The sequence below is a fragment of the Heterodontus francisci genome, chromosome 5, assembly GCF_036365525.1.
Source record: "Heterodontus francisci isolate sHetFra1 chromosome 5, sHetFra1.hap1, whole genome shotgun sequence".
NCBI classification, from domain to species: domain Eukaryota; kingdom Metazoa; phylum Chordata; class Chondrichthyes; order Heterodontiformes; family Heterodontidae; genus Heterodontus; species Heterodontus francisci.
The window spans coordinates 128,162,197-128,188,307 of NC_090375.1; the positions used below are offsets into that span (position 1 = coordinate 128,162,197).

Consider the following 26,111-nt stretch of genomic DNA (forward strand, 5'->3'; position numbering starts at 1 on the left):
CCAAAGAAGTGCAGCGGTTCAAGAAGGCAGCTCACCACCACCTTCTCAAGGGTAATTAGGAATGGGCAATAATTGCTGGCCTAGCCAGCAATGCCCACATCCCTGAAACGAATAAAAAAATCTAGTAATTTAAACACTAGTACTGATCCAGGGATCCCTGAATTGAATTTTGTCATTTTTTTCTGCAATCTGATATATTCATCTATGGAATGACCATCTGTTTTCTGATATCTATCAAATTCTGACCATGCCTGATAGGCATTTAATATATCATCTTTCTTGTAGATTTCATCCAGGAACTCTAATAGAAGGCCCAAACCTTCATCACTGTCCAACTGACAGGTACCCATCACACAAAATACTTTATTTCTGAATGTATTCCTTGTAGGAAATGACAATAACAAGGCTACACCTTCTTTTCTCTTTGGTAGGGACATCACAGGTGTCCACATATCCACTTCATCCTTCCACTGGTCATACGATTCAGTGTCTCAGAACATTGGAGGGTAATCATATCCTGACAATTTACACTTGCTTTCTGCCATTTACCACAATGGCCACTATGATTTTAATTTTCTGTCTGAAAATATTTTCTTAGTTTCCAACCTTCACCATTAGGCAGCCATTTTCTGCTACCATATTATAATCCAGGGAGGCAGGTGATGAAGAATAGAACTGGAGGCAATCTTTACACACTTTTATAAACATTTATATACAGAGATACACATGACAAACATGGATCTCCTAACCCTACACCCTCTGTTTCAGTCTGTTCCTATTTATAGGAACACAAGTGAATCCCCTCTTAATCTATTTCAGGCTCCTGATACTTGCTTTCAGTTTCTCAATGGCCTCTGCTCACCATTGCCCCCTGACTGACGTCTACCAGTTACATGTCCTCCTTTACTCTGACACTGGGGATAGATTTTAACTTGGGCTGTTGGTTGTAAATGGAGTAGTAGTGACCTGTGTTGCGGTCGAGTGAGGAGGGTATGAAGGGTTTCCCTCTTTTCCCTCTCCTTGTTCGACCACAACAGATTAAGTTCTTTCTTAAAGAAGTGGATGTACTGGCCAATTCAGTAGGTGTTTGATTGGTTCTTGTTATGATCATAGCAAGTAAATAATCAGACAGAAGTAAAACAAGAAATGCTGGAACCACTCAGCAGGTTTGGCAGCATCTGTGGAAAGAGAAGCAGAGTTAACGTTTCAGGTCAGTGACCCGTCTTCGGAACTGACAAATATTAAAAATGTCACAGGTTATAAGCAAGTGAGGTGGGGGTGGGGCAAGAGATAACAAAGGAGAAGGTGTAGATTGGACAAGGCCACATAGCTGACCAAAAGGTCATGGAGCAAAGGCAAACAATATGTTAATGGTGTGTTGAAAGACAAAGCATTAGTACAGAAAAGGTGTTAACGGACTGAATATTGAACAGCAGCAAGTGCAAACATGAAAAAAACAGTGGGTAAGCAAACTGAACAAACTAAGAAGAAATGAAATAAATGCAAAAAAAGGTAGTAAAAAAGAAAAAAGAAAAAACAACTAAAAATGAAAGTAAAATGGGGGGCTGTCATGCTCTGAAATTATTGAACTCAATGTTCAGTCCGGCAGGCTGTAGTATGCCTAATCGGTAGATGAGATGCTGTTCCTCGAGCTTGCGTTGATGTTCACTGGAACACTGCAGCAATCCCAGGACAGAGATGTGGGCATGAGAGCAGGGGGGAGTGTTGAAATGGCAAGCAACCGGAAGCTCAGGGTCCTACTTGCGGACTGAGCGGAGGTGTTCCGCCAAGCGGTCACCCAGTCTGCACTTGGTCTCCCCAATTTAGAGGAGACCACATTGTGAGCAGCGAATACAGTATTCTACATTGAAAGAAGTACAAGTAAATCGCTGCTTCATCTGAAAGGAGTGTTTGGGGCCTGGGATAGTGAGGAGAGAGGAGGTAAATGGGCAGGTATTACACCTCCTGCGATTGCAGGGGAAGGTGCCATGGGACGGGGACGAGATGGTGGGGGTAATGGAGGAGTGGACCAGGGTGTCGCAGAGGGAATGATCCCTTCGGAATGCTGACAGGGGAAGGGAGGGGAAGATGCGCTTGGTAGTGGCATCACCCTGGAGGTGGCGGAAATGGCGGAGGATGATCCTTTGGATATGGAGGCTGATGGGGTGGAAAGTGAGGACAAGGGGAACCCTGTCACAGTTTTGGGAGGGAGGGGAAGGGTTGAGGACAGAGGTACGGGAAATGGGCCGGACATGGTTGAGGGCCCTGTCAACAACAGTGGGGGGGAATCCTCGATGGAGGAAAAAGAAGGTCATACCAGAAGCACCGTCATGGAAGGTAGCATCATCAGAGCAGATGCGTCGAAGATGGAGAAACTGGGAGAATGGAATGGAATCCTTACAGGAGGTAGGGTGTGAAGAAGTGTAGTCGAGGTAGCTGTGGGAGTCTGTGGGCTTATAATGGATATTAGTAGGCAACCTATCCCCAGAGATGGAGACAGAGAAGTTGAGGAAGGGAAGGGAAGTGTCAGAGATGGACCATGTAAAGGTGAGAGAAGGGTGGAAATTGGAAGCAAAGTTGATAAAGTTTTCCAGTTCGGGGCGGGAGCAGGAAACGGCACTGATACAGTCATCAATGTACCGGAAAAAGAGTTGGGGGAGGGGGCCTGAGTAGGACTGGAACAAAGAATGCTCAACATATCCCACAAAAAGACAGGCATAACTAGGACCCATGCGGGTACCCATAGCAACACCTTTTACTTGAAGGAAGTGCGTGGAGTTGAAGGAGAAGTTGTTCAATGTGAGAACAAGTTCAGCCAGGCGGAGGAGGGTGGTGGTGGATGGGGACTGGTTGGGCTTCTGTTCCAGGAAGAAGCGGAGAGCCCTCAAACCATCCTGGTGGGGGATGGAGGTGCAGAACGGTTGGACGTCCATAGTGAAGAGGAGGCGGTTGGGACCAGGAAACTGGAAATTGTCAAAATGACGTAGGGCGTCATAAGAGTCACGGATGTAGGTGGGAAGAGACTGGACCAGCGGAGAAAAGATGGAGTCAAGATAGGAAGAAATAAGTTCAGTGGGGCAGGAGCAGGCTGACACAATGGGCCTGCTGGGACAGTCCCGTTTGTGGATTTTGGGAAGGAGGTAGAAGCGGGCTGTCTGGGGTTGCGGGACTATGAGGTTGGAAGCTGTAGGGGGAAGATCTCCAGAGGAGATGAGGTCAGTGACAGTCCTTTGGACGGTGGCTTGATGTTCAGTGGTGGGGTCATGGTCCAGAGGGAGGTAGGAAGAAGTGTTGTGAGTTGGCGTTGAGCTTCTGCAAGGTAGAGGTCGGTACGCCATACAACAACAGCACCACCCTTGTCTGCAGGTTTGAAGACAATGTCGGGGTTAGACCTGAGAGAACGGAGTGCCTCAAGTTCAGAGGGGGACAGGTTAGAGTGAGTGAGGGGGGCAGAGAAATTGAGATGACCAATGTCTCGCCGACAGTTTTCAATGAAGAGATCAAGAGCGGGTAAGTGGCCAGGGGGAGGGGTGCAGGTAGAGGGAGAATGCTGGAGGCGGATGAATGGGTCTGCTGGTCGGGAAGAGGACTCCTGGTCAAAGAAGTGAGCCCGGAGGCGGAGGCGATGGAAGAAGAGCTCAACGTCATGCCGAGCGCAAAATTCATTGAGGTGGGGGCGTAAGGGGATAAAACTGAGTACAGAACATTCAGCACCAGAGAGGGGGAGGTCAGATGGAGCTTGTGTTCCTTAAAAAATAATCAGACAGGGTTTCTTGAGTTAACAAAGAAAGAGGTTAACTTTCTTGTACCTAAACTGAATTAATAAATAATAAACAACACACTAACTTTCATTCACACAAACACTCTGGAGCTTTGCACATGCACAAATAGGTTACATAGGGAAAGGTAGATTGGTTGAATTAGAGTCCATAGCAGAAAAAGTTTTCGGATATTGGTGATTCAGCTGGCTTCTAGCTGAATTCAGTGGTCATGAGGCTTTTAGTTTGAAGAGGTAGATGACTGGTTTGGTCAGTCTCTTGGAGATAGCGATGTGGATGATTTCCTGCAACGGGGTTTCTGATTGTAGCTGGAGTATGCAAAGGTGGTCAGTCAGCAAGCAGGATTTGAAAGCTTTCAAGCTGGAATGGAGAGAGAAAAAGAGGGACCCCCACTTAGGGTCTGTTCATGCCAGAGTCCAGTTACTTCTCCTCTGCTGCAGAGAAAACACCAGCTTAAAACCACAGATGGGGAGGGGCTTGTCACACGACAGTCACTCAGTGATTCAAACATAGCAGTTAGCTTCTTCTTGCTGAGAGAACAGGTAGTTTTGTTAAACTTCCTGGATCTTGGTTCTTGCTGAGAAATGCAGATATTTCATCTCTCTCCTCACAAGCATTGCAGTGTAGGATACAGTGTAGCAAGCTACTCCAGCTACAATCTTAAGCTGACAGGATAACTTTGCTGGCAGCTTGTCTTTTTTAAAATGTCTTTTAAAAAATATATATAAATTCAGATCTCCAGCCAAAGCAAATTATCATTCAACAAAACACATTGGCGTAACACCTGGAAATGGCTTTCTGCCTTGTTTACTCTGGCCTCTGCCATGTTTCATGAGGTCTACTGCTGGGTAGCTGAAGCACTTGCCCACATTCGGCTATCGGCTTTTCAATATGTACATAGGACTCCAATTGCCATTTTAGGACTGAACAGGGCAGACTATATCCAGTTTTAACTGGTAAAGCAGCTGAAGAGGAGCACAAAATTTTTCATTTATTTTTGTGTTTCCAGAATGAGCAGGAGAACTCCTCTGGGCTGCACAAAAATAGCCTGGGTCATTGTTGCACCTAGTTCCTGTGCCCTCAACCCCCACCCCCCAACAACCCCATCATCATTTTTTGCCAGAAGGCATGGGTGGTGGGTTATGGGGTTGTATGCTTCTCAGGCTGGGCATGGGTGGGGGGGAGGTTAGGAGCCATGGGATTGGGGGGGATTGTAGGGAACTCGTCACCTTGTGGTGGGGGTTGGCTAGTTCTGAGGTTGTAGTTGAGGTGTGATTAGAGGCCTTGTGGGGAAGGTTTGTAGGGGTGCCTGATCATGGAGTCTCTTCCGTCAATCCCTTGGATCCAGGAGGTAGGTGTAAATGCAGTCACCTGCTGAATCTGCCAACTCCTCACCTTGATATAGCTGCCAGCTGTCCCAACGCTCGGGAAACCTGGTCAACAGCAGTTAAGGTCGGAAACCAGTTTGACAATGAAGCTCACAACTTTAAATGCGGTTATGAAGCTATCATATTTAAAGTATTATCCTGCCTCTTTGGAGCAGTTTGGCTGCTTGCCCACCTCTGGCCTCATCAAAGCTGGATTTGAGTGTGTTGGAGGCAGTTTTGGGTAAGGAAATAGATTTCTCAGACTTCAATCCATATCCTGAGGATGTAAAAAGAATTACAAGACAAAAACTAAGAACTTTTACTAAAAGATTAAACCAAATGCTGTCATAAAGTGAACAAACATTGCAATAACATAGCATGAACTGGTAATGTGAATTTAATTTAAATTGTGTTTTTGGGTTATACATTGTTGGAATTGTCTGGTCTAAGACAGTAAATGTTTTTTTCCTGTATGGTTCCATTCACATAGATTATTTGTATAATTGCTATTTTTTACAACGCACTATACTTTAGCAAAAAATAAAGTTGAGATTTAAAAAGAGTTCAGTACAGAAACAACCAGTTTGTGACTTGAAAGAAATATTGTTACATCACGTAACTGGGGGTTGTCCATTAATGGAATGTTCTCACTTGACCTAATATACATGGAGTAGGTAACTCACCATGGTAACCTTGGTCTTCAGACTTTCAAGACAGTAAATCATTTGAACCCTTTCCATGTAATACTTTTATTGACTGTGCAATTGAAATGTCACGCTTCACGAACAGAAAAGCTAGTAATTTCTTACGGGTGATTAAACTACCTCTATTATGTATGAGCATGGATGAAACACTAATGCTGCTGTTCAAAATAAGGCTCAGTTTTTCTTTGTAAAATCCTGTTGCAGGCATGCTTTCCAGGTTGTTTTGTTTTTTATTGCAGTTACCAATGTTATGATAGATTTCTGAATCAATATAATATATCACTAGCACTGTGTCGTAGCTAAAGAAGTAAAGCATGCCTTGATTTTTTTTTAAACTTAAGTATGTCGCATGGCGGAAGTTAACAGAAAACCCATAACAACTATGAACAGCAATAAAATTGTCTTTCATGGCAAAACACTTTGTATTTCTGTTAAGAAAATAGTTGGGAAATATATTACACCCTGTTTGAGTTAATGATAAATGTACTGTGCCTGAAATGTTTTTTAATTTTGTGTAAAATTAATTTTAAATTTCAGATAGCTGAAAACAAAACAGGTTCTCCTCAAGTTATGTTAATGAGATCAGATTTCTCAACATCCGCTAATTACACCTTTTGATCTGCTGAACTAAAGCACTGTTAGAAATATTTCCCCACCTGCACTTCCTTTCCTCTCCCCTCCCACTCTGCTATCACTTTCCACTGTGACATTACTTTTATTTTGCCTTCTTTTTACTGTCTCCTACCACAGCACTCTAGGTGCTTCTGCCTCATACCTTGCTCCCTTCCTGCCCTGTCTTGTCCATCTTCCTCCACCCTACCTAACCCTGATGCCTCTCGCAGCACTCCACGCCCACTACTGTAAAGCAGTCAACACCCTACCATACCGCCTACCAGCTGAAAGAACACAAATGAGACAAACAACCTGAACATGAATGAAACAGTCAATCTGAACATACAAGAAACAAATCAAAATAAAAACAAGAGACAGAAGGGTGAGAGCAGAAGGTAACAGAAGAGAACAGAAAGGGAAAGAGAAGCAGTAAAGAAGTCAGAGACAATCAAAAGAGCAAAGAAAGAACCCATAATGCACAGATAAGGTAGATGCTTCCTCTGCCTCTCTGTTGGCTAAGTCATAGGAGATACTCTAGTGATACTAAAATGATTAAACAATTGAAAAGACACTGACAAAAAAGAGTTGTTTCAACCCTCAAAACATGCCAAGAAAATCAAATTTTTCAAAGCTAATTTTAAGATATCTGTCCTAATTTTTTTGTTGAAATAGAAGTGGGAATATGCATATGTTGGATTAATTTCTGATGCTGTTTTTATATTATTGAAGCATTCAGTAATTGAATTATTTCCTATTGATGCTAAGCCATTTTGTTTGTATTGTGGGTCAGATTTGACGACAGTGTGCAATTTTTGTGCATATGCAGTTGCTCCAAACTGCTGCTCCGCAGTCTAAATCATACGTGTTTAGCTCCTGCAAAGTCACATTTGCAATGTTGTCAGTTTTAGTAGAACTTTTCCTGATATCTATGATAAGTCCATACAAGTTGTGGAATTCTTTGCTGGCCTGTACAGGTAGGCTAAGTGGCCATCTTGCCTGCAGCTAAAGCTAACATGGCAGGCCCAATATTAAGTGTCACTGGTGAGGGATGCTTACCTTCATCTTCAGCAATATTTTGGTTAGAGACACTCAGTAAAACTTCCACTTGAGGAAAGTATGATGCTACTGATGGGAGGTGTCAGGTACTTCTTTGATAGGGATTCTGTAATGTAAGGGAGGCACTAAAGTGTTAACATAAACACCAGCTTGGACCAGCTGAGCTGAACGACTTGTTTCTGTGCTGTAACTTTGATGTAATGGCTCTTGTAAATAATCTGCATGATAATACTGTATATTGAACTCTAGTTGCATTTGACATTTGTATAAATCTGGCAGTGGCATCTAATGGCATAGATGAAATATCACAACATTGTAGTGTAATATTTCCACAGGTGTTTCAAAATAGTCAGGAATATTTTAGTTATTCAGAACTAACTCTTAAGCCAAAAAATTTCAATCTGAGGTTTTTCATTCAATGAAATATTAAAGCAAGCATCTATGTATACAATTCCGATGTGAAATATATATTTGCTGCTATTTTCTCTAGTCTTGGTAACCTAGTCCTTTCCAAGGCCAGGATTAGTGTAATTATGAACAGCTGCCAATCTACAGGAACTTCTTCCAACAATTGACCTCAGACCACTTCCCTAAAGGGAGTCATTGAGTAGTTATCTTAAACAGTTTGGCAGATTAAATTTGAGTTTAGTTTAGACCAGCAGACTACTGATGAGCAATGCCATGGAATATCAACGAATAAATAAGTATGTACACATAATATTAATTGTATTTAATTGTATGCAGGTAGTGGGCATCAACTGGGGACTCACTTGTGCCCCTATAAAAAGGAACAGACTGAAACTTTGTTTTGTGAGTTGGAGATGCATGCTTGTAATGTGTATCTCTGTAAATAAATGCTTATAAAAGTGTGTAAATATTGTCTCCAGTTCAATCCTTCACTACCTGGCTTTCTGGACTAGAACATGGTAGCAGAGGATGGTTGCCCACAGGTGAAGGTTGGAAACTCTGAAAAAAAAGACAGAAAACTAAAATCCTAGTGTTCATTGTGGAAAATGGCAGAAAACAGGTCCAAGTTTTTGGGGTATGATTGCTGCCTGATGTTCTTGGAGTCTGAACCAAATGACCAGTAGAAAAATGAAGTGGCTATGTGGACGTGGATTATGTCCTTACCAAAGAGAAAACAGGGTATGGCCTTGCCTTTGTTGCTTCCCACAAGTAGTAAAATCAGAAGTAAAGTACTTTGTGAGATGGATAGCCGTCCATTGGATAGTGATGAAGGCTTGTTGGACCTTCTATTTGAGTTCCTGGATTGAATCTGCAAGAAAGATGATCTGTTAAATGCCTACCATGGTCAGAATTTGATAGTTTTTGGAAAGCAGATGGTCATTCCACGCAAGAATATATCATGAACTTTAACAGATTGCACAAAAGCTTATCAGAATTCAACTTGGGAATCACTGTATTGGTACTTGCATTTAAATTATTGGATTGTGCTAAGGTGTCTGAAATGGACAGGCAACTGGTTCTAACTGAGAGTCGGTTCTCAGCGAAGGAGACCCTGTTGGATCAGATGTCTATTTCCCCAGGAATTTCTTTAAGGCAACAGTCATTTCCTTCAACCTTCATGGAACAAGTGAGACTTTCCACGGTGACACAAAGAACAGACGATTCAATGATTGCCAGATTTCAAAATGGTCCAGATTCTAGGCAGGCTTCATTACAACCGAAGAATTAAAGATAGGCAGAATGAGAACAAAATCACCTTTTGAGAATTGCTGAAAATAGAGACATGTCAAAGTTTTTCGTCTTGCACTCATCAGGGCAATATGCAAGAATAACCAATGTAAGGGAAAATAACTTATAGTGCATGAGAAGAGAGTGCTGATTGGTTGGCAAGTGAACTCTGATTGGTAGAGGCGTCGCCATGGAGAATGCACCAGTTTACAGTGACTGACAGTTAACTGCCAAGCTTTGTTTGAAATTTAAACCAGGCAGCTTGACCCTGATTGTTTAAGGCATTGCCCTGAGGAATGTACCAGCGAATGGCTTCACCTATTTTGTTCAGGTGCAATGTGTATACAGGTTCTTTCTGTCTGCAAAGAACACCTTTAGTAGATTTGACTGTTACAGCAGGAGACAAAATTTGAGAAAAAATAATGGGCGAATGAATCCCAGAAATGTCCACAAAACAGTTAATAGGTGCCTCAGGTATGATTTAAAATATCATTACGCGGGTCCTTGAAATGACAGATGACAAAGAGAATTCTGAGGAAGAGGATGAAGATAATGATGAATCCGAACAAATTATACCAGTCAAAGGAGTTTTAGGTCCATGATGATTGTGTTAAGTCACAGACTCCTTTTAACTGCACAGTACTAGATAGTGCTTGTAACTTCAACAGTGGGACAGATTGGTTATACAGATAATTTGCTCACCCGACTTGTGAAAGGTTAACAATCCTGCTAAAATATGCAGGTGTGGATGATGAAGAGTATATGAGGTTAGTAGAAGAGATTGGTGAGAATTGTGAAATCTGTAAAAAAAAAAGTATCAGAGGACACCGCCACGTCCTATTGTCGGCCTTCCATTGGCATATGACTTTAACGAGGTAGTTGGCATGGATCTATAGGCATGGGACAAAGACATAAATATTTTCATTCTACATATTGTATACCTGGGGACCCTATTTAGTCTTTCTAAAATAATATATAGTAAGGGTTATTATAGACAAAGTCATGGAGAAATGGATAGGGACCGGACTTGGGACACTAGCAAAATTTCTGACTGATTTAGAGGGGAAATTGCCAATGACAAGCTCAGAGACATTTGTGAAAATATGTACAACATGGTCATGAATAATGCAGCTGAAAATCTTTTTAGCATTGGTCTTTGTGAAAGGATTCTTGTGGTGATTGATGAAATGCTGCATAAAATTTTAGCTGATCAACCAGACTCATTTCAGGTCAGTGAAGGGTCACCGACCTGAAACATTAACTCTGCTTCTCTCTCCACAGATGCTGCCAGATCTGCTGAGTATTTCCAGCATTTCTTGATTTCTTGCTTTTATTGCAAGTTGACATCTATCTGGCATGGCTTGTGCAAAGAATTCACTCCAGATGGTTGATGGGTATAAGTCCCTATCCTTTTTTCTATGGTCAAAATCTCAAATTGTCTTCTGTCCAGTGCGAAAGGCCTTTTCTGCTAGAAGGTGCTGTAGTTAGTTCCATCTTTTCTGCACATTTGAATGCTTTACATGCAGTAAGATGGACTTTCATGAAGGCCGAGGTCTCGGAGAAAATTCAGACCACTGAGGCATCTGAGACAGACTTCAATTCAGGAGACTTAATATACTATAAAAGCGAGGATCATAGGAAATGGAAAGGCCCTGGTAAGGTAATAGGTCGTGATGGTCGACAGTACTTATCAGACATGGTATTCAAACTGTTAAGATTCATTCCTCACAGTTAACCAGAATTAATTACAAAATCTCAGACACTGAGCAGCTGATAAAAGTAAACAAGACACCTTGTACGCCAATGCTCATGTGTTTTGTGAGGAAGGTGCTGAAGAACAGAATGTGGTAGATCAGTGGCTGGATTGTGGTAATGTAAATGTCCATGACATACATGACAAAGCTATCACATCCACATGTCAATGGTCCAGAGTGTGTATTCGAGTGACATATATTCCAGAGGTGTCTAGTGAATGGAGGGATGTGACAATTGTGGGATGTGCAGGAAAAGCTACTGGCAAGTTCAAATGTTGGTTGAATGTTCATCATGATGGCTCAGGAGTAAAGACCATGCAAAGGCCTGCTCAGGTCAGGAAAAAAACCCGACCCGAAGCTGACAGAACTATATCGGACCCGAGCCCAACCCGGCCCGAGTCCCTCCAATTTTTCCCACACCTGACCTGGCCTGAGCCCGACCCGACCCGACCCGACCTGACCGCCGGAATGTTCACTTTACCTACCTTGCGATTCTGAATCTGCAGGAAGCTGCAGCATGAGCACGATGACGTCATAGAGATGCCCACTCAGACGCAGAGTTTCCCTCGTTGACATCCCGGACTCCCAGCTCAGGTAGGATTTTCAACTTTTGACACTTATCAGCAGAGCAAAATGCAATACTTACTGTCTGTGTCCGACCCAACCCGAGCCCGAAAGCCAGACCCGGAAGAGCGACCCAACCCGACCTGAACCCGACACATGTCGGGTCCCATCGGGTTCAGGGCGGGTAGGAGGCCTTTAAGACCATGGACTGGCAGAATGGGGTGAAAGAGTGGAGAGTAAGAAAATGCAGTGCAAGTAGTGATATCGAGTTCAGAAGTGACTCATGTCAGAAAATGATCACGGACCGGAGAAAGAGACTCCAATGGTGCAAAAGGGAGATCTCACAGTAATAGACGTGGCAGACAGAAACGTGGAAATAGAGGTTGTAGCTTGAATAGAGTAGACAATGAAATAAAGGCCCCAGAGCAGTCTTAGAATAGAACTAGAGGCAAAATAAAGGGAGTTAAATTATTAGGAGATTTTTTTAGTTTATACTGAGGTTACCAGAAAAGGATCAATCAGCCTTCTCATAGGTGGATTTGTGCTGAAAAAGTCCTTACAGATGAGACTTGTAAGGTTGAAGCAAGGCTCGTTTGTAGGGGCTTTGAAGAGCAACTGTGTTATACAAACATTAGTGTGGATTCTTCAACAGCTGGAAAAGTAATCTTAATATTTTTAGCTGTTTTGGGCACATATTCACTTAAGTGTAGACCAATCGACATAAAAGCTGCATTTCTGCAGAGCACTACTTTTCAGAGAGAAGTATTTCTGAAACTGGCCAAAGAGGCAGCTGATGCAAAAGGAAAGCTATGGAAACTAAACAACTGTGTGTATGGCCTGAATGATGGTTCCAAGGCATGGTACTTTTTGGTGCGCTCTGTTTTGCTGAAAGCAGGTTGTGGTTCAACTGAAAGCAGATCCCACAATGTTTTATTGCTATGAAAGGAAAATTTTCAGGTATCTTCATGATGCATGTTGATGATTTCTTATGGGGTGGCACTTAAGAATTTGCGAAATTTGTTATTAATAAGTTTAGAGTAGAATTTAAAATTGGGCATTAGGCTTTTAAATATATTGGTTTAGGTATTAGTCATAGAGTTATAGAGTCATAGAGAGATACAGCATTGAAACAGGCCCTTCGGCCCACCCATCAACCACCCATTTATACTAATCCTACATTAATCCCATATTCCCTACCACATCCCCACCTTCCCTCAATTCTCCTACCACCTACCTACACTAGGGGCAATTTACAATGGCCAATTTACCTATCAACCTGCAAGTCTTTTGCTGTGGGAGGAAACCAGAGCACCCAGCGGAAACCCACGCGGTCACAGGGAGAACTTGCAAACTCCGCTATAAATGGGTGGTTGATGGTCGGCACAGACTCGGTGGGCCGAAGGACCTGTTTCAGTGCTGTATCTCTCTATGACTCTGTGACTAATACCTAAACCAATATATTTAAAAGCCTAATGTCTAAAAAAAACTTTAAATCAACAACCCAATTTAGAGAGTGTTACTCCCATCCTATCGTACTCGGTCCTCACAGAAAGAACAAAGACCAAAGAACAGTACAGCACAGGAACAGGCCATTCGGCCCTCCAAGCCTGCGCCGATCTTGATGCCTGCCTAAACTAAAACCTTCTGCACTTCCGGGGTCCATATCCCTCTATTCCCATCCTATTCATGTATTTGTCAAGATGCCTCTTAAACGTCTCTATAGTACCTGCTTCCACCACCTCCCCCGGCAACAAGTTCCAGGCACTCACCACCCTCTGTGTAAAGAACTTACCTCGCACATCCCCTCGAAACTTTGCCCCTCTCATCTTAAACCTATGTCCCCTAGTAACTGACTCTTCTACTCTGGGAAAAAGCTTCTGACTATCCACTCTGTCCATGCCGCTTATAACTTTGTAAACCTCTATCATGTCGCCCCTCCAGCTCCGTCGTTCCAGTGAAAACAATCCGACTTTTTCCAACCTCTCCTCATAGCTAATGCTCTCCAGACCAGGCAACATCCTGGTAAACCTCTTCTGTACCCTCTCCAAAGCCTCCACGTCCTTCTGGTAGTGTGGCGACCAGAATTGCACGCAATATTCTAAGTGTGGCCTAACTAAAGTTCTGTACAGCTGCAGCATGACTTGCCTATTTTTATACTCTATGCCCCGACCGATGAAGGCAAGCATGCCATATGCTTTCTTGACTACCTTATCCACCTGCGTTGCCACTTTCAGTGACCTGTGGACCTGTACGCCCAGATCTCTCTGCCTGTCAATACTCCTAAGGGTTCTGCCATTTACTGTATACTTCCCACCTGCATTAGACCTTCCAAAATGCATTATCTCACATTTGTCCGAATTAAACTCCATCTGCCATTTCTCTGCCCAAGTCTGCAACCGATCTATATCCTGCTGTATGCTCTGACAATCCTCATCACTGTCCGCAACTCCACCAACCTTTGTGTCATCCGCAAACTTACTAATCAGACCAGCTACATTTTTCTCCAAATCATTTATATATACGACAACAGCAAAGGTCCCAGCACTGATCCCTGCGGAACACCACTAGTCACATCCCTCCATTCAGAAAAGGAGCCTTCCACAGCTACCCTCTGTCTTCTATGACCGAACCAGTTCTGTATCCATCTTGCCAGCTCCCCTCTGATCCCATGTGACTTCACCTTTTGTATCAGCCTGCCATGAGGGACCTTGTCAAAGGCTTTACTGAAGTCCATATAGATAACATCCACTGCCCTTCCTTCATCAATCATCTTTGTCACTTCCTCAAAAAACTCAATCAAATTAGTGAGATACGACCTCCCCTTTACAAAACCATGCTGCCTCTCGTTAATAAGTCCATTTGTTTCCAAATGGGAGTAAATCCTGTCCCGAAGAATCCTCTCTAATAATTTCCCTACCACTGACGTAAGGCTCACCGGCCTATAATTTCCTGGATTATCCTTGCTACCCTTCTTATACAAAGGAACAACATTGGCTATTCTCCAGTCCTCTGGGACCTCACCTGTAGCCAATGAGGATGCAAAAATTTCTGTCAAGGCCCCAGCAATTTCGTCCCTTGCCTCCCTCAGTGTTCTGGGGTAGATCCCATCAGGCCCTGGGGACTTATCTACCTTAATGCTTTGCAAGACACCTAACACCTCCTCCTATTTGATAATGAGATGACTGAGACTATCTACACTCCCTTCCCTAAGTCCTTCTCCTTGGTGAATACTGATGCAAAGTACTCATTTAGTACCTCGCCCATTTCCTCTGGCTCCACACTTAGATTCCCTTCTCTGTCCTTGAGTGGGCCAACCCTTTCCCTAGTTACCCTCTTGCTCTTTATATACGTATAAAAATCATTGGGATTTTCCTTAATCCTGTTTGCCAATGACTTCTCATAACCCTTTTTAGCCCTCCTGACTCCTTGCTTAAGTTCCTTCCTAGTGTCTTTATATTCCTCAAGGGATTCGTCTGTTCCTAGCCTTCCAGCCCTTACGAATGTTTCCTTTTTCTTTTTGACGAGGCTCATAATATCCTGCGTTATCCAAGGTTCCAGAAACTTGCCAAACTTATCCTTCTTCCTCACAGGAACATGCTGGTCCTGGATTCTAATCAACTGACGTTTGAAAGACTCCCACATGTCAGATGTTGATTTACCCTCAAACAGCCGCCCCCAATCTAAATTCTTCAGTTCCTGCCTAATATTGTTATAATTAGCCTTCCCCCAATTTAGCACCTTCACCCGAGGACTACTCTTATCCTTATCCACAAGTACCTTAAAACTTATGGAATTATGGTCACTGTTCCCGAAATGCTCCCCTACTGAAACTTCGACCACCTGGCCGGGATCATTCCCCAATACCAGGTCCAGTACGGCCCCATCCCTAGTTGGACTATCTACGTATTGTTTCAAGAAGCCCTCCTGGATGCTCCTTTCAAATTCTACCCCATCCAAGCCCCTAGCACTAAGTGAGTCCCAGTCAATATAGGGGAAGTTAAAATCACCCACCACTACAACCCTGTTACCTTTACATCTTTCCAAAATCTGTTTACATATCTGCTCCTCTACCTCCCGCTGGCTGTTGGGAGGCCTGTAGTAAACCCCCAACATCGTGACTGCACCCTTCCTATTCCTGAGCTCCACCCATATTGCCTCGCTGCATGACCCCTTCGAGGTGTCCTCCCGCAGTACTGCTGTGCTATTCTCCTTAACCAGTAGTGCAACTCCCCCACCCCTTTTACATCCCCCTCTATCCCGCCTGAAGCTTCTAAATCCTGGAACATTTAGCTGCCAATCCTGTCCTTCCCTCAACCAAGTCTCTGTAATAGCAACAACATCATAGTTCCAAGTACTAATCCAAGCTCTAAGTTCATCTGCCTTACCTGTTATACTTCTTGCATTGAAACAAATGCACTTCAGACCACCAGTCCCGCTGTGCTCAGCAACATCTCCCTGCCTGCTCTTCCTCTTAGTCCTACTGGCCTTATTTACTTCACTAGCTGTCCTACTGCTCTGGTTCCCACCCCCCTGCCACACTAGTTTAAACCCTCCTGAGTGACGCTTGCAAACCTTGCAGCCAGGATATTAGTGCCCTTCCAGTTTAGATGCAACCCGTCCTTCTTGTACAGGTCCCATCTGTCCCTGAAGAGATCCCAATGGTCCAGATATCTGAAACCCTCCCTTCTACACCAGCTGTTCAGGCACGTGTTTAGCTGCACTATCTGCCTATTTCTTGCCTCACTGGCACGTGGCACAGGGAGTAATCCTGAGATTACAACCCGACAGGTCATGTTTTTTAACTTTCTGCCTAACTCCCTAAATTACCCCTGCAGGACCTCATCACTCTTCCTGCCTATGTCGTTGGTACCGATGTGTACCACAACCTCTGGCTGTTCACCCTCCCCCTTCAGAATGCCCCCTGTCCGTTCAGAGACATCCTTGAACCTGGCACCAGGGAGGCAACATACCATCCTGGAGTCTCTTTCACGTCCACAGAAGCGCCTATCTGTTCCCCTGACTATAGAGTCCCCTATAACTATTGCTCTTCTGCGCTTTGTCCCTCCCTGCTGAACAACAGTGCCAGCTGTGGTGCCACTGTTCTGGCTGCTGCTGCTTTCCCCTGATGGGCCATCCCCCCAACAGTATCCAAAACGGTCTTCTTGTTAGAGAGGGGAATAGCGACAGGGGATTCCTGCACTGACTGCCTGCCCCTTCTAGCGGTCACCCATCTATCTGCCTGCACCTTGGGTATAACCACTTCTCTAAAACTCCTGTCTATGACACTTTCTGCCACTTGCATGCTCCTAAGTGCATCCAGTTGCCGCTCCAACCGATCCATGCGGTCTGTGAAGAGCTGCAACTGGGTACACAGAAAGGTGATGTTAAGAGACAGAGCAATTGCAAAGCTTGATTGGTCAATTAATTATATAGTCAGACTAGAGCAGATGTTAGTTTTGATGTGTTGTGGTTAAGTACTAGGATGAAACACCCTAAAGCAGAGAATGTTTTAAGGGAAAATAAAACATTAAGAAAGTTAAAACTGGGTCCATGAGAAGTTGCAGAGGAGATTTACTAGAATGGTTCCAGGGATTGGGGAGAAAGTTACAAGGTTAGATTGGAAAAGCTGGGGTTGTTCTCCGAAGAGCAAAGATTGAGGGGAGATTTAATAGAAGTGTACAAGATTATGACAGGCTTAGATAAGTTAGACAAGGGAAAACATTAACTAATGGTACAGGGACTAGGGGACACAGATTGAAGGTTTTGGGAAAGAGATGCAGGGGGTATGTGAGGAAGAACTTTTTTACGCAGCATGTGGTAATGATCTGGAACTTGCTGCCCACAAGGGTGGTGAAAGCAGAGTTAATGACTTCAAAAGGAAATCGGAAGGCCACTTGAAGGAAATAAACTTGTAGGGCAACGGGGATCGAGTGATGCGGGGGGTGGGGGGGGGGCGGTGGTGATGGGGTGGGACTGACTGGATAGCTCTGTGGAGAGCCGGTGTAGACTTGATGGGCCGAATAGCATCCTTCTGTGCTGTAATGACTCTATAACTCTAAATGCATACTTATGTTCTCATCCTTAGGTGACCGTGTATCTAAACAGTTTTAGTGATGCTTTGCATGCTGATTTTCTTGATGGGTATTCTAGTGCAGCTGGTTTAATGATATTTCTCATGGGTGAGAATGGGAAATGTCCTTAGCTTAGGAAGCTAAGAAAATAAGATGGGTTGTCAAAAGTACTTTGGCTGCTGAAACTCTGGCTCTTAGGGAGGAAGTGGATATGGGATTCTAGTTGTCAAATATTTGAAATGAGATTCTGTACCATGTGCATACTGAAGATAGTATACCCATTGGATGTTATGTCGATAATCGTCACCTGTAGGATAATGTACAACTCAATATAAAGTATAGGAAATGGTTATGGATTAACCTTGCTGGCTTGAAACATGTGCTGGAGAGAAAGGAAATCTCTAAAATTAAATGGGTGGGTGCAAGTCATCAACTATCAGATTGCTTTGCAAAAAGTAATGCATAAGGGAAGAAGTTGTTGTGGTGCTCGAGGAGGAGCATCTCACAATGTGATGCTTTGTACAGAATATGGAGGTCTTTGATTTAATTAGTTTGGAAATTTAGGTTGTACATATAGGCTCTAACTTTTATTTAGAGAGAGAAGAATAGAATCTATTAATTGTATATTCATTGTATTTAACTGTATGAAGGTGGTGGGCATTAACTGGGGATTCACTTGTACCCTTATAAATAGGAACAGACTGAAATTGTGATTGTTAGGTTCAGATGTGCATGCTTGTAACGTATATCTTTTGTAAATAAGTACTCCAGTTCAATCCTTTAGCACTGGTTTTCTGGAATAGAACACATAGTTGCAGTTCATTAAAGAATAACATATCTTTATAGTGTATGTATTATCACTCTTCTGTGACTATCTTTTTTTCTAATGAATGGACTATCTGACTTTCTATAACAGAAGTACTTAGTAGATCTCTGCTGCTGTTGCTCATAGTGGATTAGAGGATTCCCTGTTGCTTAAGTTATAATTCATTGCATTACACCCATATAGTTAACAGGCTCACTCATCTGTCAGAGTACATTATTACTGTAGCATTTTGTTTTAATTATTTAGCCCGATTTTGGACTTGCAAGCTTGTTTTCAAATCTGTGCATACTTTATATTGTTGGTTGTTGTAAATACAGTTGGCAAGTACAACAAAAAGCACATACCACACTGAAAACTTGCTTCAAGTTAGGAATGAGTTTGGAACAGGCCAAACTGTTGAGAAACTGAGTGGAGCTGGTACTAGAAACTGGGCTTGGGCATGACACGGTGGAAACATGTGAGCATGGTGTACCAGGGATGGAACACATAGTCTAAGTGGGCCATGAACCTGAATTCCAGACTTCTGAAAATGATTAGGTCTTAGTGAATAAAACCTAAATATTTTCTGACAGGAGTTGGATAAATTATCCTTTTTTGCTTTACTTGCTCTGAATTGTATTTATTACTTAATGTGTAGTCAGCGTGCTAGCTGAAAAAAATATTTTGTTTCTGTTTTTCCAATTTTTCTGATTTAATTTGGAACTGTGACGAATGGCTTCTGACAACCAAAGGCATCTTCCTTTGTATCAGATATGACTTCAGCCACTGGAGGGTTTACCTATTAATCCCCATTGACTTCAGTTTTGCCTAAACTCCTTGGTACCATATTTGATCGAACACTGCCTTGATGCTGACCATTGACTCACCAGGATGATGCCTAGGATGGGAAACTTTAGTTATGAGGAGCAATATGAGATACTAGGATTATTTTCACTGGAGCAAAGAAGGCAAAGAGGAGATTAAAATGTTTTTTTTGAATTATGAAAGACTTGCTAGTGTGGCTAGATAGCTGGAGAGTTTGGGCTGAATTTTCCGGTTCTCCCCCACCCCACGCTGGGGTTCGTGGTGGGGGGGACCGAAAAATGCCTCCTGCAGGGGCCCGTCATGGGCTTTGTCGCCAGGAAGGCCAGCCCAATATTGCCAACAGCAGCGAGGCCTTGTGGCGGCACCCCCCGCTGCTCGGCGATGGGAGCCAAATTTAAATATGTAAAATAATTTAAATGAACAAATAAATGACCTTCCCGCTCCCGCAGTCTGTCCCGGAGTGATATTGGTGCCGGTGGCCGGCACTCCCGTGCCTTTGGATCCCTGGGGAGGGGGAAGCAAGTAAGTTTTTCATGTGGGAGTTGGGTTAGTGGCGTCTGAGTCATTTCAGGGAAGGGCAGATGCACGAGGTAAGTGTTTTGGGGGGTTGGATAGGGCAGGTAATTAATTCTATGGTTATTGGAGGGTGGTGGGAGAGGGTCAGGATCAATTTATTTAATCTTTTAAAATCACTATCTCTTTAAATTGAAATGTTGGGCACGGAGCCCTTTAAAAATGGCGTCAGCGCCTGTGCCAAGGCGGCTGACACTATTGCCGGGGACCAACTGTCCTCCCCTTCCACATCATCAGGGTGGGTGGTTCACCCCGACTATTTAAACGAGCCGCCGGGTTTAATATTGCGGCGGCTCCGCGACGTGCGGCCCACGCCAGTGGACTGCCATTGTATCAGCAGCTGAAGGATAAATTTTGGCCCTTAGTGATGAATGTTCATCAATTTAAAACTGTCACTCAGAATGAAGAAAGAGAGTGGAGGAATTTCTTCACACACATGATTGTTGGAGCATGAAGTGCTTTACTAAAATGTTTGGTTAGGCAAAGACTGTAGCATGTATTAATGGAAAATTGATTAAATATTTGCTGCAGAAGGGGATACAGTGGAGCCGTGGGATTAGTTAATATTTTTCGAGCAAAGAGCAAGCTCAGACATGATGTGTTGAATGACCTCTTTGTATGTTGTAAGCTTTTATGGTCCTATGCTTGTTAGAAAAAAAAGAATATCCTATGTGGTAGCTGATTTTCCTTCTGTAATAGGAATTTTATTAGTGGTCTTGAGGTGATTTATTGACTCTCAAAATAATACTAAAAACTTTGTTTTCAGAAGCAAACTTTTCAGTGTTTGTCTTTGCAGAGAAAAATGGCTACCATTGAGCGTGTGAGTGAACGTCACGTACTAGCCTTGTATTATTAGCGAGAAATAAATGTCAAATGATCTTAAGATAAAAATAAAGTTTGATGTAATTGCAGTGTTTCTCTCTAATAGGGTCAAACAATATTAAATGCCTAGTGCTGTCAAACATTAAAAATTAATTATGATTAATCTTACGATTAAGAATTTTAATCTGTTAATTTTAGTTGTAATCACATATTTAATTAATGTAATTACTGCATCTATCTCTCTCAAGTTGGTTTTATACATGTTGTTAAAGTCGGAACAGAACCCCTTTAAATTGATGCAGTATTACAACAAACTTGGCAGTAAATGAAGAAATAAATAGCAAAAGGAGCACTTTTTAATATTGAAAACTCAAAACCAAGCCTCACTGAATTGTAACGCAGCCTGAGCTCAGCACGCAGAACTGACCCATTATGTGAAAAGGACATCTAAGTTCTTATTGCTTGCTATTAGCTACATTCACAAATCAGCAAGTTTAAAAATCATTTAAGTTAAACCTTAATCTTTTCATTCAGAAGATACTCCATGGCTTGAGGCAGCCCAGAAATATCTGAAAGGTTCTGAAGACAATAACGTTTTCTGCTTGCATTCCAATATTCTGCAACAAGCAATTTTGTCATGTGCGGTTACTACGTATCACGTTTTTGCTCATTATTAGGAACAGGAATTGGGCACCATGCGCCAAGATGGTTTGCTCTGAGCAGAACAAAGAGCACATGTTTATTTAATGGTGCCATCAGCAGAAGAGGAGAGGAAGAAGAGAGAACAAGAGGTCACAGTTCAGCAGGCTAAAGTTTCTGGCCTGTTGGTAGGCAAAAACTTATTCCTATCTAGGTGTTTTGACCTCAGTGAGACCATTAACGCTAAAGTACAAGATATGAACCCCTCAGACCAATTTTAAGAATTACATGAGATTTCACGCTGTATGATTTTTATTGTATTTTTTATTCATTCATGGGATGTAGGCGTCACTGGCCAGGCCAACATTTATTGCCCATCCCTAATTGCTCTTGAGAAGGTGGTGATGAGCTGCCTTCTTGAACCGCTGCAGTCCATTTGGGGTCGGTATACCCACAGTGTTATTAGGAAGGGAGTTTCAGGATTTTGACCCAGCGACAGTGAAGGAACGGCAATATAGTTCCAAGTCAGGATGTGGCTTGGAGGGGAAATTGCAGGTGGTGGTGTTCCCATGTATTTGCTGCCCTTGTCCTTCTAGTTGGTAGAGGTCGCGGGTTTGGAAGGTGCTGTCTAAGGAGCCTTGGTGCATTGCTGCAGTGCATCTTGTAGATGGTACACACTGCTGCCACTGTGCGTCGGTGGTGGAGAGAGTGAATGTTTGTAGATGGGGTGCCAATCAAACAGGCTGCTTTGTCCTGGAATGTATCAAGCTTCTTGAGTGTTGTTGGAGCTGCACCCATCCAGGCAAGTGGAGAGTATTCCATCACACTCCTGACTTGTGCCTTGTAGATGGTGGACAGGCTTTGGGGAGTCAGGAGGTGAGTTACTCGCCTCAGGATTCCTAGCCTCTGACCTGCTCTTGTAGCCACTGTATTTATATGGCTACTCCAGTTCAGTTTCTGGTCAATGGTAGTCCCGAGGATGTTGATAGTGGGGGATTCAGCGACGGTAATGCCGTTGAATGTCAAAGAGAGATGGTTAGATTCTCTCTTGTTGGAGATGGTCATTGCCTGGCACTTGTGTGGCGCGAATGTTACTTGCCACTTCTCAGCCCAAGCCTGGATATTGTCCAGGTCTTGCTGCATTTCTACATGGACTGATTCAGTATCTGAGGAGTCACGAATGGTGCTGAACATTGTGCAATCATCAGCGAACATCCCCACTTCTGACCTTATGATCGAAGGAAGGTCATTGATGAAGAAGCTGAAGATGGTTGGGCTTAGGACACTACCCTGAGGAACTCCTGCAGTGATGTCCTGGAGTTCAAATGATTGACCTCCAATAACCACAACCATCTTCCTTTGCGCTAGGTATGACTCCAGCCAGCGGATGGTTTTCCCCCTGATTCCTATTGACCTCAGTTTTGCCAGGGCTCTTTGATGCCATACTCTGTCAAATGCTGCCTTGATGTCAAGGGCAGTCACTCTCACCTCACCTCTTGAGTTCTGCTCTTTTGTCCATGTTTGAATCAAGGCTGTAATGAGGTCAGGAGCTGAGTGGCCCTGGCGGAACCCAAACTGAGCATCACTGAGCAGGTTATTGCTAAACAAGTGCTGCTTGATGGCACTGTTGATGACACCTTCCATCACTTTACTGATCATTGACAGGATGGCTGATGGCTCGGTAATTGGCCAGGTTGGACTTGTCCTGCTTTTTGTGTACAGGACATACCTGGGCAATTTTCCACATTTCAGGGTAGATGCCAGTGTTGTAGCTGTACTGGATCAGCTTGGCTAGGGGCGCGGCAAATTGTGGAGCACAGGTCTTCAGTACTATTGCCGGAATATTGTCAGGGCCCATAGCTTTTGCAGTATCCAGTGCCTTCAGTCGTTTCTTGATATCACGCGGAGTGAATCGAATTGGCTGAAATCTGGCATCTGTGATGTTGGGAACTTCAGGAGGAGGCCGAGATGGATCATCAACTCGGCACTTCTGGCTGAAGATTGTTGCAAATGCTTCAGCCTTATCTTTCGCTCTGATGTGCTGGGCTCCCCCATCATTGAGGATGGGGATATTTGTGGAGCCACCTCCTCCAGTTAGTTTCTAATTGTCCACCTCCATTCAAGGCTGGAAGTGGCAGGACTGCAGAGCTTAGATCTGATACATTGGTTATGGGATCACTTAGCTCTGTCTATCGCATGCTGCTTACGCAGTTTGGCATGCAAGTAGTCCTGGGTTGTAGCTTCACCAGGTTGACACCTCATTTTGAGGTATGCCCGGTGCTGCTCCTGGCATGCCCTCCTGCACTCTTCATTGAACCAGGGTTGGTCTCCTGGCTTGATGGTAATGGTAGAGTGGGGGATATGCTGGGCCATGAGGTTACAGATTGTGGTTGAGTACGATTCTGCTGCTGCTGATGGCCCACAGCGCCTCATGGATGCCCATTTTTGCATTGCTAGATCTGTTCGAAATCTATCCCATTTAGCACGGTGATGGTACCACACAACACGATGGACGGTGTCCTCAATGTGAAGGCGGGACTTCGTCTCCACAAGGACTGTGTGGTGGTCACTCCTACCAATACAGTCATGGACAGAAGCATCTGCGGCAGGCAGATTGGTGAGGACGAGGTCGTATGTTTTTCCCTCGTGTTGGTTCCCCCACCTCCTGCCGCAGACCCAGTCTAGCAGCTATGTCCTTTAGGACTCGGCCAGCTCGGTCAGTAGTGGTGCTACTGAGCCATTCTTGGTGATGGACATTGAAGTCCCCCACCCAGAGTACGTTTTGTGCCCTTGTCACCCTCAGTGCTTCCTCCGTGGTGTTCAACATGGTGGAGTACTGAGTCATCAGCTGAGGGAGAGCGGTAGGTGGTAATCAGTAGGAGGTTACCTTGCCCATGTTTGAGCTGATGCCATGTGACTTCATGGTGTCCGGAGTCGATGTTGAGGACTCCCAGGGCAACTCCCTCCCTACTGTATACCACTATGCCACCACCTCTGCTGGGTCTGTCCTGCCGGTGGGACAGGACATACCCGGGGATGGTGATGGCAGTGTCTGGGACATTGTCTGTAAGGTATGATTCCATGAGTATGACTATGTCAGGCTATGACTAGTCTGTGGGACAGCTCTCCCAAATTTGGCACAAGCCCCCAGATGTTTGTAAGGAGGACTTTGCAGGGTCGACAGGGCTGGGTTTGCCGTTGTCGTTTCTGGTGCCTAAGTCGATGCCGGGTGGTCCGTCCGGTTTCATTCCTTTTTATTGACTTCATAGCGGTTAGGTACAACTGAGTGGCTTGCTGGGCCATTTCAGAGGGCATGTAAGAGTTAACCACATTGCTGTGGGTCTGGAGTCACATGTAGGCCAGACCAGGTAAGGACAGCAGATTTCCTTCCCTAAAGGACATTAGTGAACCAGATGGGTTTTTACAACTATCGACAATGGTTTCATGGCCATAATTAGACTAGCTTTTAATTCCAGATTTATTAATTAAATTCAAATTCCACCTTCTGCTATGGTGGGATTCGAACCCATGTCCCCAGAGAAATACCCTGGGTCTTTATTTAGATTAGAGATACAGCACTGAAACAGGCCCTTCGGCCCACCGAGTCTTTGGGTTACTAGTCCAGTGATAATACCACTACGCCACCGCCTACCTCTACGGAGTGTCTCTTGACAATGCAGAGAATGCACAGAGCGATCAGTGACGTCATCAGTGCATCCGAACATTTGCCAGCTTGCCAGTATGGGTCCGTGCATGCGCGTGTCAACGTCACCACGTAATGATGTGCGAGTGTTGCTTCACCCCTCAATGGCCACAAATGTTGCCTCAATCCCATCCAGCAGTACCGTGCTGTCTCCCGCGATCACCGTCTCAATCACCGCTTCTCTTCCCTGCTTCCTCCTGCCATTCTTTCCTGCGCTCGCTGCTCGCTTTATCCCGCCGCTCATTTTCCGCCTCGTTGATAGTACCCTGCTCACTCCCCCTCCCTGGCAGCTTCTCCGCTGAGCAGTGTGAATTGGTGGGAGGGAGCGCCAAGAATGCGGGCACGGGAGGGAGCAAGAAACTGAGTGCGGTGATTGAGGTGGTGATTGCAGGAGGGAGCGTGCAACAGATGTGAGGTACTGTTGGAGGGGAGTTGTGGAGGTGGCGATCATGGCCATTGAGGAGTGAGGGTGTTTGGGTTCTTTTTTTATTTTAAATTGAGCAACACCATTTTTATTACTGGCAGCTGCCTGAGACGTCGCAGTGACGTTTCTGTCGATGAGGCTGCATTTGTGCATGTGCCAGTACTACGCCACCTGGTGGTTGCATTGTCAGCAAATGCAGCCTTTATTATAACAACTAAACTAAAAGAAATCCCCATTAAATAGTACTTCATAAGTATTCGATAGCCCAAATTACAAAGAAATGTGTTTTCTTTACTTATTAAGATACTTGATAACTTCAGACTACACTTACATGTTACACAGTCCTCTTTAATGGCAAAATCTTTGCGGTTAAAAGCTCCAAACTCTTTCCCGTTGCAATGGGTTGGATCTCCCGGACCTTTTCAGAAATCAATATCCTTTTCTCTCACTTCTTCGAGCACTTCCGACCTGGATGCCCGTGAATATGGCAATTCTTGGTGATCCTGCTGGTTTTCTAGTTCTCCACAGACTTCAACTTCAAAAACAGGTTCACGTCTTTGCAGCCTTTTACTGTACCAGGCTTCCGAGAGCAAGTGTCTCCTCTCTCTCTGTCTCTCTTAAGCCGGCAGCCGCTGGTTGTTGTCCTTACAGTCTGCTGTCAGGCTGCAACCGCTGGGTTCCCTTCTGCCAGCGTGCCTTGAGGCTGCAAATGCTGGTT

The 26,111-nt window shown here is 44.1% G+C and overlaps 1 protein-coding gene across 7 annotated transcripts in view; it reads left to right on the forward strand.

Moving 5' to 3' along the window:
- The window catches only part of LOC137370043 (polyamine-modulated factor 1-binding protein 1-like), a 719,669-nt gene that overhangs the window by 159,639 nt on the left and 533,919 nt on the right, over window positions 1–26,111 (forward strand). Inside the window, exon 1 of one of the 7 annotated variants that reach the window (XM_068032083.1) lies at window positions 11,485–11,561. The exons of the other annotated variants lie outside the window; for them this stretch is intronic. The gene's annotated coding sequence lies outside the window, so the exon portion shown is untranslated. Of the gene's footprint in view, window positions 1–11,484; window positions 11,562–26,111 lie in introns of those variants that run through there. 7 annotated transcript variants of the gene reach the window in all.